Source organism: Coenobita brevimanus, chromosome 2 (genome assembly GCF_032717465.1).
Source record: "Coenobita brevimanus isolate Jiangsu-jjx chromosome 2, ASM3271746v2, whole genome shotgun sequence".
NCBI lineage: Eukaryota > Metazoa > Arthropoda > Malacostraca > Decapoda > Coenobitidae > Coenobita > Coenobita brevimanus.
In genome coordinates this window covers 7143024-7156628 of record NC_136955.1, presented here as the reverse complement: position 1 = coordinate 7156628, position 13605 = coordinate 7143024, and the positions used below count along the sequence as shown (strand labels likewise).

The 13605-nt window shown below is 39.3% G+C and overlaps 1 non-coding gene across 1 annotated transcript; it reads right to left on the bottom strand.

The window, feature by feature from the left end:
- Positions 1-1454: 1454 nt before the first annotated feature.
- On the bottom strand, positions 1455-1573 carry LOC145392711 (5S ribosomal RNA). The gene has a single exon (XR_013896067.1). It is a non-coding gene; the product is annotated as a 5S ribosomal RNA (ribosomal RNA).
- Between the last annotated feature and the right edge of the window lie 12032 nt (positions 1574-13605).

Sequence of the window (13605 nt, the reverse complement as noted above, 5' to 3'; positions counted from 1 at the left end):
ATTGGTCTAAATTGGATAAAAACTTTAAGCTGACCTCGCAATGTGACCTTGACCTTTGATCTCTTGTTCTCAGAAGCTGTAGGATAACTCATCGGCTGATTCCTCAATTCTTCAACAGTGTTTTGTTGATATAAAAACTGTTTTAAGTATATTGTTCACACACACACACACACACACACACACACACACACACACACACACACACACACACACACACACACACACACACAGGTCGAAATCTTGCCTTTTTTTGTGACCTTGACCTTTGACTTGTTTTCAAAATTTAACCCTTTCATTCTTGTCATACCCTCAACTCTTCCACCAAATTTAGTAGTAATTGGGTGAAAACTGATTAACTGCTTAACATCTCGTGGTCGGGACAGTTCTAATAGTCTACACCAGTGAACAACAGACAATAATAATCAGTTGAGGCTGACTAATTGGAGCCACGTGAAGATGAAATAAATGAATAAATAAGTAAATAAATGATATAAAGTCAGTTCACAGAATATGCAAACATCAAAAAGACATGATCTGATACATTCCCCTTATCACCAAAATAAAACCAGGGAAAGTATTGATTAAGGCAAAGTAGAGGGAAACCAGGGAGAGCAAAATATATCTCAAAACAAAGGAAACAATACTACTTCCCTTATACTTCTGTGAACTGGTACCAAGTAAATAAAAAAATATGGCTTTAGCTGGAATATAGCAACTGAATTAATATAAATAGTATAAAAAGGAAGTTACTAATGTGAAAAAAATATACTGTATCCCCGACATCAAATTAGTAAAATAATCATTAGTAACTTGTAAGAAAAAACTAGAGAAAAAAACATCTCAAAGAGAGAGAGAGAGAGAGAGAGAGAGAGAGAGAGAGAGATCCGAGGTACGTAAACTAATATGACTTAGACTAAAAAAAAATCACTTGAAATATATTGAGCATGACCGATATGAAATGCAAAATAATTCATCTAAGGAAAGCAACATCACAAAAGCCACGGAAACAAGTAGCCATTGAACGAGGAAGCTGGAACAATACGATATACAGTAAACAGTTTGCATGTCTGTCATGAAACGCAGCGAATAATTTTCAACTCTATCATAATAAAGGTTGGATGAGTTACACAGGAATCTGCACGAAAACATAAAACTTCAAGTGCATCCATGTGTACCTCACCCGCCCAATTCTTCCACTCGTCACAATGGATCAGCTCCCTCTACCGCAACAGGCGGGGAGAGAGAGAGAGAGAGAGAGAGAGAGAGAGAGAGAGACATTAAGAGAGAGAGAGAGATTGGGTATATAAACGTAAAAAAGAATAAAACGGGAATTTTCATTCATCGCCAGACGCCATGTATCCCAAACGGGGTGGCCAACAGCTTAGAGTTAATTGTTTTACAGGGAGGGGCACTAATCCTCCACCAACCCCACTTGACACGTAGGGAGAACGTTATGCCAGCAGCATCTGGTGTTCCCAGGCGGTCACCCATCCAAGTACTAACCAGATCCAACCTTGCTTAACTTCGCTGATCGAACGGGAAGCGGTGTACTGAACGTGATATGGCCGTTGGCAAAACGAAAATTACGGTACGTATATTTACCTAACATGATATACAGTACAGTAGATAGAAAACATTATAACAAATAACAAAGAGCGAAAAAGAAAGCAAAAGAAGAAACAATAGTATTATAGTTAGGTGGGATAAAAGCTAGTAGAGTACTCATTAAAACACCTAAAATATATTGTCATCAGTACCAAACTCGAAAAATAATAGGAAGAAAGATTTACCAATATATAGATGGCGTAGATATACTGTATATATATGGCAAAAAAAAAAAAAAAAAACTATATTTGAAGAACTTCAATCATATAAACTTCAAAGAGACATCAGCTGAAATGTGTTCTTTTCATTATCAAAGGCACGTAATAACAAGAACAACGCAGAAATAGACAAATGTAGTAGTAGTAGTAGTAGTTGTGGCACGAATCTCATTTGAAACGCGAACCTAGAGGACTGCAAGTTGAAATTGCCCTCCTCAGGCATTCCACCCATCTTCTTTTGGGGGGATAGGGAGTGAGTTGAGGGATGTTTGTACAACCAAGCATTGGAGACAGCCAGCTATTTCGGTGCCACCACGTGAAGGCATCCCTCTCAGCACTCTTCAGCACTAATTTGACACATGAGCACGATATACATATCAAAGGAAAAGAATGTTGGAAATATACCACTCAGGCTACCGTGACTTACTTTTTGATGATAATATTGTCTGGCGTTAATAGCAGTATAATATTAGAATTCTGACGACCATATGAGATTTAAAACAGTGATAATATTTCTCTTGGTTCAGTGACTTTCGGCAAAATATAATCCTTTGGCAGTAGATGAGGTTGAATTCTCGGGCACTAGCAATGAGAGTTAAGGCAGTTGCTGTAAGAAAATTAATTTGGGAATTTTTAAAATATCCCAAAGATTAAACTCTAGAAATAGCAATCAAAAACAATAAAGAAGAGGGGTAGATACATGATGGCTTAATACTTTTCAATGGTAAAAGGACAGACATTTGTAATTTCAGGTAAGTAGTTGGGGTAATATGCCTTAGGGCACACCAAGAACAAAAATACTTCAGCTGAAATGTGATACGCATTTCAAAACGTGGGTAGAATTAACAACAATAAAAAGGAGCAGCCATGAGAGAGAGAGAGAGAGAGAGAGAGAGAGAGAGAGAGAGAGAGAGAGAGAGAGAGAGATCAAAGCAAAAGAAAGCGGGTGGTTGGCAAAGAACTTTCATACAAAAAAAAAAAAAAAACGCATTATCAACATCAAACGCGAGAAATACCGACAATATCCTCACAGTACACACGAGAGGACAAGATATCAAAGGAAAAGAAAAACACACACTGCGGCACCTGGGATAAAAAGAAGTAGGGAACGCAAAACAAATTACCTGAAGCACAAAAATTGCCTGAAACACAAGATTACCTGAAGCAAAAAATTACCTGAAGCACACAAAATACCTGAATCCCACAAGAATACCTGAATCACAGAAGATATGCCTGAAACACACCCACAAAAAAAAATCCTGAAACACCAAAAAAAATATGAAGCACAAAAAATACCTGAAGAACAAAAAATAACTGAAGCACAAAAATACCAAAAGGAAAAAACTGGTGCACAAAATACCTGAAGCACAAAAGTACTTAAATCACTAAAAATACAATAATCACAAAAATCTGAAGCACAAAAAAAGAATGTAGCACAAAAAACACCTCAAGCCTCCCAATACTCAAACACACGAGCAAAAATTCTGTCGCACAAAAAACTGAAGCACAAAAAATACCTGAAGCACATAAAATACCTGAAGCACAGGGGACAGGACGATATGGAGGCGATTTGTTTGTGGCCACTCCTTGCGGGATTAAGGCGTCTAAAAATAGACAGATAGAGACAAAAATACCTGAAGCACCAAAAATATCTAAAGCACAAAAAATATCTGAAGCACAAAAATATATGAAACACAAAAATATATGAAACACAAAAATATCTGAAGCACAAAAAATATAAGAAGCACTGAAAATATACAAAACACAAACAATAATTAATGCACCAAAAATACCTGAAGCACAAAAAATACCTGAAGCACTAAAAATACCTGAAAGAAAAAATACGTGAAGCAGAAAAAAAAATGAAGTACAGAAAACTCTGGAAGTAATTACCAAGGACAATATGGCAGCAGACTCAAGAGGACGAATTACATCTCAGAGGAAAAGAAAGAAGGTGGTATCTGAAATCGATGCAGCAAGGGAAAGTCGTGTTTGCCCAGACTCTGCTCGTCAGAAAAACACCACATGAAGAAACAGCAATGATAACAGCTGCGAGGTTTCTTATTCATCTAGCCTTTTATCTCCGTCTTTTTAAATACTTCTTTCTTCTCGCCTGCCCCCCCATCTCTCCTCTTCCCCCTCCTCCTCCTCCTCCTCCTCCTCCTCCTCCTCCTCTTCGTCTTATATATCTTTTTATATCCATTCTCCTGCTCATCATCTTCATTTTTTTGGGGGGGGGATCCATGTTACACCTGGCTTTCTTTTTAGCTTTCTGTTTCTCCTTTTTCCCCTCATTTTCCTCTTCCTCATCCTCCTCCTTCTCCCCCTCCTTCTCATCATCATCATGATCATAATCATCATCATTATCATCATCATCAGCAGCAGCAGCAGCAGCAGCAACTTCCCTCTTCCCTTTTTCAACTTTCTCAGTCTCGTCACTGTTTCATTCAGTCCATTTTCTTTCTTCTCATTCTGAACTCCATCTTTAGGACAAAATCATTCTTTTCTGTTCTTGGTGTTTCAGATAATTTTATGAAGTCTAACGCATTTGGACAAATGATTTTTCTTTTATGTTACTCAGGCAATCACCAGACGATTTTATTAACGCTGAATAGTTCTTTGTTGGTGAAGGGTTCAGTGAAGTCCATATCAATTTTCTTTAGTTCGAATAGTGTCCTTTAAAATGAATAAAAACACATAGAGACATCATGAATAATAATTTTTTAAAAATCGGGAGGGGATATTCGGAAAGTGCAACACCTGCGCCCATTGACTGGTGTAAGGGCTGTTTATTTGGTTTTACACCGTGATCTTGTCCTTCGACTACTTGCTCTCACAATTGAGTAACTTCAGTCATGACCGACTCTAAACCGTTCCACCAAGTTTGGCTCAAATCGGAACGAAGCTGTTTGAACTGACCTTTTCCAATGACACTGACCATTGGCCTTTCCATGTGACTTTGACCTTTCCTTGATTGTGCTCAAAATCGATTCCCTTTAACAATTAATTACCCTAAAATTTTCCTCAAGGATTAATCCAAATCGGACATAATATTACTTAAGCTGACCTTGCTTGTGACCTTGATCTCTAATCTATTTAATATTCTCAAAAGCTGTAGGTTATTGCCTTGGTTAAACTTAACTTTCACCTCATTTGAGTTATATCAAATTAAAATTCCTTCAGTCAGTTTGTTCACTCACATACTCTTAGTTTGTTCACACACATACACACGATTTGATCTTTAACCTTGTTCTATGACACTGGCCTAAGACTTATATTGTTTCCAAAATCGAATAATTTAGCTCTTGTTTTACCCTCAACCCTTCCACCAAGTATGGTCTTAATCGGATGAAAATTATTAAACTGATATTGCTAGGACAAACGCTGGCCTCTTACCATGACTTTGACTTTTCACCAATTGTTTTAAAAGTAACAAGTTAACCCCATGTCTACCGTCAAATCCTCCAGTAAATTTTGTTTAAAATGATTCTAAACCGATAGAGTTATTTGGTTCACACACACAAACACACACACACACACACACACACACACACACACACACACACACACACACACACACACACACACGATAGCGCGCTATTCAGAACATAAAACCCTCTCTTGTTTCGGGAGCGCTTCTGTAAATTTGTCTTCTGAGTAAACTAGTTAAAGTTTTACGAACTGGAAGGTTTGCTGCACCCTACATACACAACATAGCTGCGGGGTGTGGCATAAAAAAATAAACAAATAAAAATAATAAATAAACATAAAGTAAGTCATGGTTCTAAAGACATTGATCCATTCTCTAAGATGCTGCCATTCCTTACTTTACTACCTGTATCTCCATATATTATTTGTCTTAGGAGGGACTCATCAACCTGGAGGGATCACGTGGAGCCTTCGGGAACACTCTTATGGGCGGAATACTTATAGTGCTCAGTTGCAACTAAGCTAGACGATTTTTGTAAGCCAACAGTGAGCTATTGGAGGCTTTTCTTAGCTAAATATTGTAGTATGGCAATATTAAGAATATTTTAACGTAAGACATTACCATATTGGAGAGGTTAACCCGTTCTGCATGATGACATCTCTCCTCTTTTATCCTGATTAGCGAACATACAATTTTATGCTGCTTAAGGGAATCACCTCATTCTGAATGGATTACACACTATCTCCACTCGTGCTCTTCAGCCATGAGAACCTAAGTTAAATAAAATCATCTGCTAATATAAAGAATCCTTTCAGAAACAGATCAACTTAATGGAAGGTGTTCAGCTCATTCTGCCTTATGTTATTCATCTTTGGGTTAATTTTCAGTCTTACTTTAACCCACCGGCTTGATGACGTGCTTTAACTTTATCTTGCTACTGCCGGGCGATTATGTTAAACTTCTTGTAATGAAAGGCTTTATGGAACCTATATCAAACCCGTTCTAGTTCGAAAAATCTCTCCGAAGAATAATGAAATTGCCTGGAAGCTGCAAGACTGTCCAGAGAAATGCGTCATCCTAGTGGAACAATTAATTCCACTTCCATTCTCTATTTTTGTGTTCTTAGTGCTTTTTTCTCTCCTCATTTTTGTATCTCACACTCAGTAATTGATTAAGCCATATAATTACCTCGTTTTTTCTAATTATCCCTTTCCCCATTTTCTTTACATAGCAAAGTCTCTCTCTCTCTCTCTCTCTCTCTCTCTCTCTCTCTCTCTCTCTCTCTCTCTCTCTCTCTCTCTCTCTCTCTCTCTCAAGTTTCCAAGGTGCAATATCCTCACGCATCTCTCTGGCCACACTGTTTTTCAGTGATGAATCTATGATACAGTGTAGACTAACATACCAGTATTCATCCCATGAGGCACGCTTCTAGAAGTCAGTGACTTCAGAGTATTACAGAACTGAAAACATTTCAACAATGACATCCTTCCAGTGTGACAAAAGTGATGCAGTGACAACCTTCCAGTGTGACAGCATTTCTACAGTGACAACCTTCCAGTGTGACAGCATTTCACCAGTACCAACCTTCCAGTGTGACAGCATTCCAACAGTAACAACCTTCCAGTGTGACAGCATTTCACCAGTACCAACCTTCCAGTGTGACAGCATTCCACCAGTAACAACCTTCCAGTGTGACAAAAATGATGCAGTGACAACCTTCCAGTGTGACAGCATTTCAACAGTGACAACTTACCAGTGTGACAGCATTCCACCAGTAACAACCTTCCAGTGTGACAAAAGTGATGCAGTGACAACCTTCCAGTGTGGCAGCATTTCAACAGTGACAACCTTCCAGTGTGACAGCATTCCACCAGTACCAACCTTCCAGTGTGACAGCATTCCACCAGTAACAACCTTCCAGTGTGACAAAAATGATGCAGTGACAACCTTCCAGTGTGACAGCATTTCAACAGTGACAACTTACCAGTGTGACAGCATTCCACCAGTAACAACCTTCCAGTGTGACAAAAGTGATGCAGTGACAACCTTCCAGTGTGACAGCATTTCAACAGTGACAACTTACCAGTGTGACAGCATTCCACCAGTAACAACCTTCCAGTGTGACAAAAGTGATGCAGTGACAACCTTCCAGTGTGGCAGCATTTCAACAGTGACAACCTTCCAGTGTGACAGCATTCCACCAGTACCAACCTTCTAGTGTGACAGCATTCCAACAGTAACAACCTTCCAGTGACATCATTCCAACACTGACAACCTACTCGTGTGACAACATTCCAACAGTGACAACCTTCTTGTATGACAACATTCCAACAGCGACAAACTTCTCGTGTGACAACATTCCAACAGTGACAACCTTCTTGTATGACAACATTCCAACAGCGACAAACTTCTCGTGTGACAACATTCCAACAGTGACAAACCTCTTGTCTGACAACATTCCAACCGCGACAAACTTCCAGTATAACATCATTCTAACAGCAGCAACCTTCCAGTGTGATATCATTCCAACAGTGACAAACTTCTTGTATGACAGCATTGTAGCAGTGACAACCTCCCAGTGTGACATCATTCCAACATTGACAACTTTCCAGTATAATATGATTCCAACAGCGACAACCTTCAATTCTGCTAACATTCTAACAGTGCCAACCTTTCAGTGTGACATCATTCCAACAGCAACAACCTTCCAGTGTGACAACATTCCACTAGTGACAACCCTTCCAGTCTGATAGCAAGCCAACACTGCCAAACTTCTAGTGTGACAACATTCCAACAGTTTAGATTTTCAGCGGTGTAACATTCAAGCATTAACAATATTCCAGTGGCAACAACATTCATAATGGGAATATTCCAATAGTGACAACAACTCCAGCAGTGTGTTATTTCGGCACAAGAATAACAGCAATCTATCAGCATAACATTTCGAGTAACAACTCCCAGCATTAACCTTCCAGTAGTGAAACATTCTAACAGTAAATCCATGAATCAGTTTGACCCTCGTATGAATCAGGACAACTCAGATAGTCTATTCCAGCTGTTGCAAGACGATTTCATACGGCTGGGAGTGAGTTAAAGGAGCCTGAGTGTTAACGTTTCAACAGCGAATCCCAAACACATTCCATCAGTGTATCATTCCATCAGTGTATCTGACTCACGAACATTCCAACAGTGAATGCATAACACAGTATACAAAACATTCCAGCAGTGCATCCATAACACGGCGTGGCATTCCAACAGTGAATACATAATGAAGTATAGCATTCCAACAGTGAATCCATAACACAGTCTAACATGTCATCAGTGAGTTCATAACACACTCTGACATTCCGACAGTGAATTTCAGCAGTGAATTCATATTATAGTGCTGCATTTAGCAGTGAAGCCATAACGCAGTATAACATTCTAACAGTGATCCCATAGCAAAGTGTAATAGTCCAGCAGCGAATGCGTAACATATTGTAACATTCCAGCTGTGAGATCCAGCAATGAATCCATATTTTAGTGCAACATTCCAGCAGTGAATCAATAACGCAATATAACATTCCTGCAGTGAATCCCTATTTCAGTGCAACATTCCAGCTGTGTATGTATAACACAGCGTAACATTCTAGCGGTGAATTCATAACATTCCAACATTCCTAAAGTGATTCCATAACACTATGTAACATTCCAAAAGTGAATTTTAATAACTAACAAAACAGTGTAACATACCACCAGTGAATTCCTAACAGTGCAACATTCCAGGAATGTAATATTCCAGCATTAACCCTCTGACACACCATTCCAGAGGTCAATGGCAGCAGGATACCACAGCAGCAAAACTTTCCCCCTCTGTTCATGCCTTCAATAACACCCGGAATAAATGAATAAAATCAATGGACCAGATCGGCATGCAGCATAGCAGAACCGTGGGGTAAGGGTGGAACTGTTGCATATACACACACACGGTTCCTCTCTCTCTCTCTCTCTCTCTCTCTCTCTCTCTCTCTCTCTCATATGTGCACACACGCGGTCCCCCTCCCCCCTCCTGCCTATCAGTTTCACATATCTGCTCCTCTGTCAACCATAAATATTTTCCTACTGCCTTATTTAATTACTCAGTTACTCATCTTTCTGTCAATAAAATAACGAGAACTGAATAACCATAGCTGAAGATTTTGCATAAGGAAATCATATACTTTTTGCAATGGAAAAGGCTTTGGGCACATGATACAAGGTCTGTTCCCGAGGTGTGAATATATATGAGAGAAGTGGATGAGGTGAACGAAGAAGGATCGTTACAGGGCATGGACGTAAATGTATGTAGAGAATAAACACGGCTTGAGAGTTCTGAAAAATAGGAAGAAGACCGGGATAAAGTGGACGAGTATACCGGTACGAAGATTTGTTACTGAGAGTGGAAGGAAATGTGCGGAGAAAGTGAATAGGAAATCGATGATAGGAAGAAAGAGAAATATCAAGAAGTAGATACAGAGAAAAAGTTGCACAGTATAATTGGCAAGATGATGCTTCGTGGAAATAAAGGTTATTACTGATCAGGGACAGACGTGAGTGGAACTAGTGTATGACAGGTGGATGAAAGGAGATAGAGAGGAAAGCCAAATATTCAGCAGAGAGAAAATGTGGGAGAGAATATGAGGATGCTACGAGAAAAGGATTCGTTATTGAGCAGGGACGGAGATGCGTGAAAGTAAATGGAAGGTGAGAGATAAGGAGAGGAAGAAAATAAAGATAGGGGAAGTGGGTAGATGGAAGGACAGGGAAAAAGAGATTTTTATAAAATGGAGATAGTGGATGGATGGAAGGCGAGGGAAAAGGGGTAAAAAGATGAAGGAAGTTAATGGATGGAAGGAGAGGGAAAAGAAGAAGACTAAAAACGTAGAGAAAATGGATGGCTGGAAGGAGAAGGAAAAGAAGAATAAGTAAAAGATAGAGTGAGCTGGATGGAACAGAAGGAAAATAAGAACAAGAAAAAGATGGAGAGAGTGGATGGGTTGGAAGGGAAAGAAAAAAAAAAGAATGACACAGAGACGATGGGAGTTTTTTCTTTTTTTTTTTTTTTACCTTTTTTTGTAAACATGACGTGCCAGTGTTGTTTACGGAGGAACAGAGATACCTGGATTTTACTCACTCTAAAACCCGTAATCTCGTAAGCCAAGGAGTTTTACCACACACTTTTTACTCATATTTGGCCAGAAACTCTCTCTCTCTCTCTCTCTCTCTCTCTCTCTCTCTCTCTCTCTCTCTCTCTCTCTCTCTCTCTCTCTCTCTCTCTCTCTCTATCGAGAGAGAGAGAGAGAGAGAGAGAGAGAGAGAGAGAGAGAGAGAGAGAGAGAGAGAGAGAGAGAGAGAGAGAGAGAGAGAGAGAGAATATCATCACCAGAAAGGGATGTTAGTAATGAAGAAGGTCTCTAAAAGTACGGTAATATCAATAACCTTCATTTGCTCTAACATAGCCTAAAATTTCCATTTCTCCATCTTTACCTGCAGCGAAAGATTAACAAACACAAGAATATGGTGTTGTTAACGTAGAAGTACTATAAAGAGGATGCAGAGACGCAGTACTGCCTTAGTCTACCACTGAACTACGAGAATTAAGTTGCAATCAGAAAAAAAATAACTGGGCCAAGATACAGTAAAAGAATTGTAGCACTTCTTCCTTGTTAGTTTATTTCTGTATACGAGACGTTAATGCTGTCTTGTATACTGTGCATGCTGGCTGTGTTGGAATCAGAGAATTATAAAACCCAAGATAATAATTAGATTTACATGTGCATAATAATTGGTTTAGGAAGAGATGCTAGGAAGCTTATTAATATCATATCGACACGGAATTAATGGTTAAACATTATTACTTGTGGGAAGGTACAAAGTGTTAAGCTTGGGTAGACGATCGTTCTCCTAACGGTTTGTTCAATCTTCATCATCATCATTTATCAACAGCAACTTTACCATCATCATCAACAACTTTACCATCATCATCATTTATCAACAGCAACTTTACCATCATCATCAACAACTTTACCATCATCATCATTTATCAACAGCAACTTTACCATCATCATCAACAACTTTACCATCATCATCATTTATCAACAGCAACTTTACCATCATCATCAACAACTTTACCATCATCATCATTTATCAACAGCAACTTTGCCATCATCATCAACAACTTTACCATCATCATCATTTATCAACAGCAACTTTGCCATCATCATCAACAACTTTACCATCATCATCATTTATCAACAGCAACTTTGCGTCAACAACTTTACCATCATCATCATTTATCAACAGCAACTTTGCCATCATCATCAACAACTCTACCATCATCATCATTATCATCAACCTAACCCTATTTCCACGTAATACATGAGGTGTGAGGCATCCCCAAACAGCAAAAGGAACGCACAGCTGCACAGTAACCCCAGCGCCAGTCTCTTCCTTTCACCAAACTATACCTTGAGGCAGGGCTGAATTTCAAGAGCTAAAAAAGAATGGGCTTTCTAACATATTATTACAAACCTTCATTTTCAATAGACAAAACGTTTTAATATAATGGAGAATGAATTATCCTCTCAACTGTGATGGTTATTTCTTTAAGCTGTATTTTTCCCGCCACCAGACGATTCTCCTTATCTTGGGAGAAGCTTTAGAATATGGAGAGGTCTGCTATAGCCTTCATTATCCCCTCCAATCCGATAACGTGGTTACTAATGTATTCCTGCTACAGTCAGACGATTTTATTCAGCTTAAGGTAGACTTTTCGAACTGGAGGCGTTAAATAGATACTGCGTCAATTGCTTCACTATATCCTTTTTTACTCTAACTTGGCCCAGATTTTCGTCCTTTTTTTTTTTTACAGCTTTTTTCATGTTATTCAGCAGCAGAAAAGGACAATACTACAGCTCTGCGTCCTTTCCGTGTCACCTCATTGTGAATAGCGTCATTCTCTATTATAAGTCTATTGTCAGCATTCAGCATTCAAGATAGAGAGATGTCGATTTTAGGTCAAGTAGGAGTAAACAGAGCATTACAGAAGTTCTCCTTAAGTTTAACACAATTGTCTGAAAATAGCAAGAATTAAGGGGAAACCACGTCATCAAATTAAAGACACAAACTCGTTCACCAAAAAAGGCCACCCAAACGATGAATAAAATGTCAGAAATAACATGAATAATACCATGAGAAGGAAGTCCCAAGGTTGAGGTGCTTATCTGAAGAACCCTTAGGTAAAGATATGGTGCAGTCATACGCAGCTGGAAGGACAATTGGCAGAAGAACAGACTGACAAGAACGTTTGAGAGCGAGATAATTGGCGACGTCTGAAAGGGAAAACACCCTAGGTTCAGTTACATGAGAGAAGTGAGGAAAGGAATATATATGTCGGTGAGATAGCTGTATGAAAGCGAGATAATGGCGTCTGTAAGAGGAAACACTTCAGTTTTAGTTGCTTGGGAGAAGAGGATAGAACAATATATATGTGGGAAATATACCTGGGTGAGAGCAAGATAATTGGCTACGTCTGTAAGGGGAAACACTCTAATTTTCGTTACGTGGGAGAAGAGGGTAGAACAGTATATATTATGTGGGTGAGAAAGATGGATGAGAGGGAGAAAATTGATGTCGGTCGGAAGGGGAAGAAATCCAGTGTTGGTTACATGGAGAACAGGGTATTAGAATATATGTGTGTAAGAGAGCTGGAAATGAAAGAGGAGTGACTCAGAGAACAGACTGAATATTTGGGGGGCATTCTAGAGATGCATGGATAGACAAGACCTGCACAAATACGGTATGGAAGATTAAACCAATGTATGAGTGCCAGTGGTAAACAGGTGCGTCCACCGTCCACTAGTTTGTATTGCTACCTTCGGGTGACTCTATATAGAATGATAGACCAAAAGGATTACTGTGACCCTGGAAACTTATATAACCAAATGGACGACTGTTGCTCCAGTGAATAAACATGGTCCAACCAGATATGACTCGTAAGGATTTGCATCCAAAAGGTGGCTGAAGCATTATTTTCAAAGAACGCGGCCTAGCCCAGGGGCGTTGTGCTCCTGATGGGGTAATATTGGGGAGGCAGTGGCCGAATCGGTAGAAAGGTGTCCTGCATTCCCAGTGGAAGTAAGTTAGAATCCCGACCAGGGCAGGGAACAGTTTAAGAACTTGAATTTCGTTACAACAGACTTTACTGCTCTACCAGAGGACCCGCCGATATGTAAAAATACCTGCGATAATACCATTACACCAGTCTTGTATGTTTTTTTTTTTTTTTTAATGCTAGGAAGAAGGAACCAAAGGTCACGAGCCCGAAAAAACTGT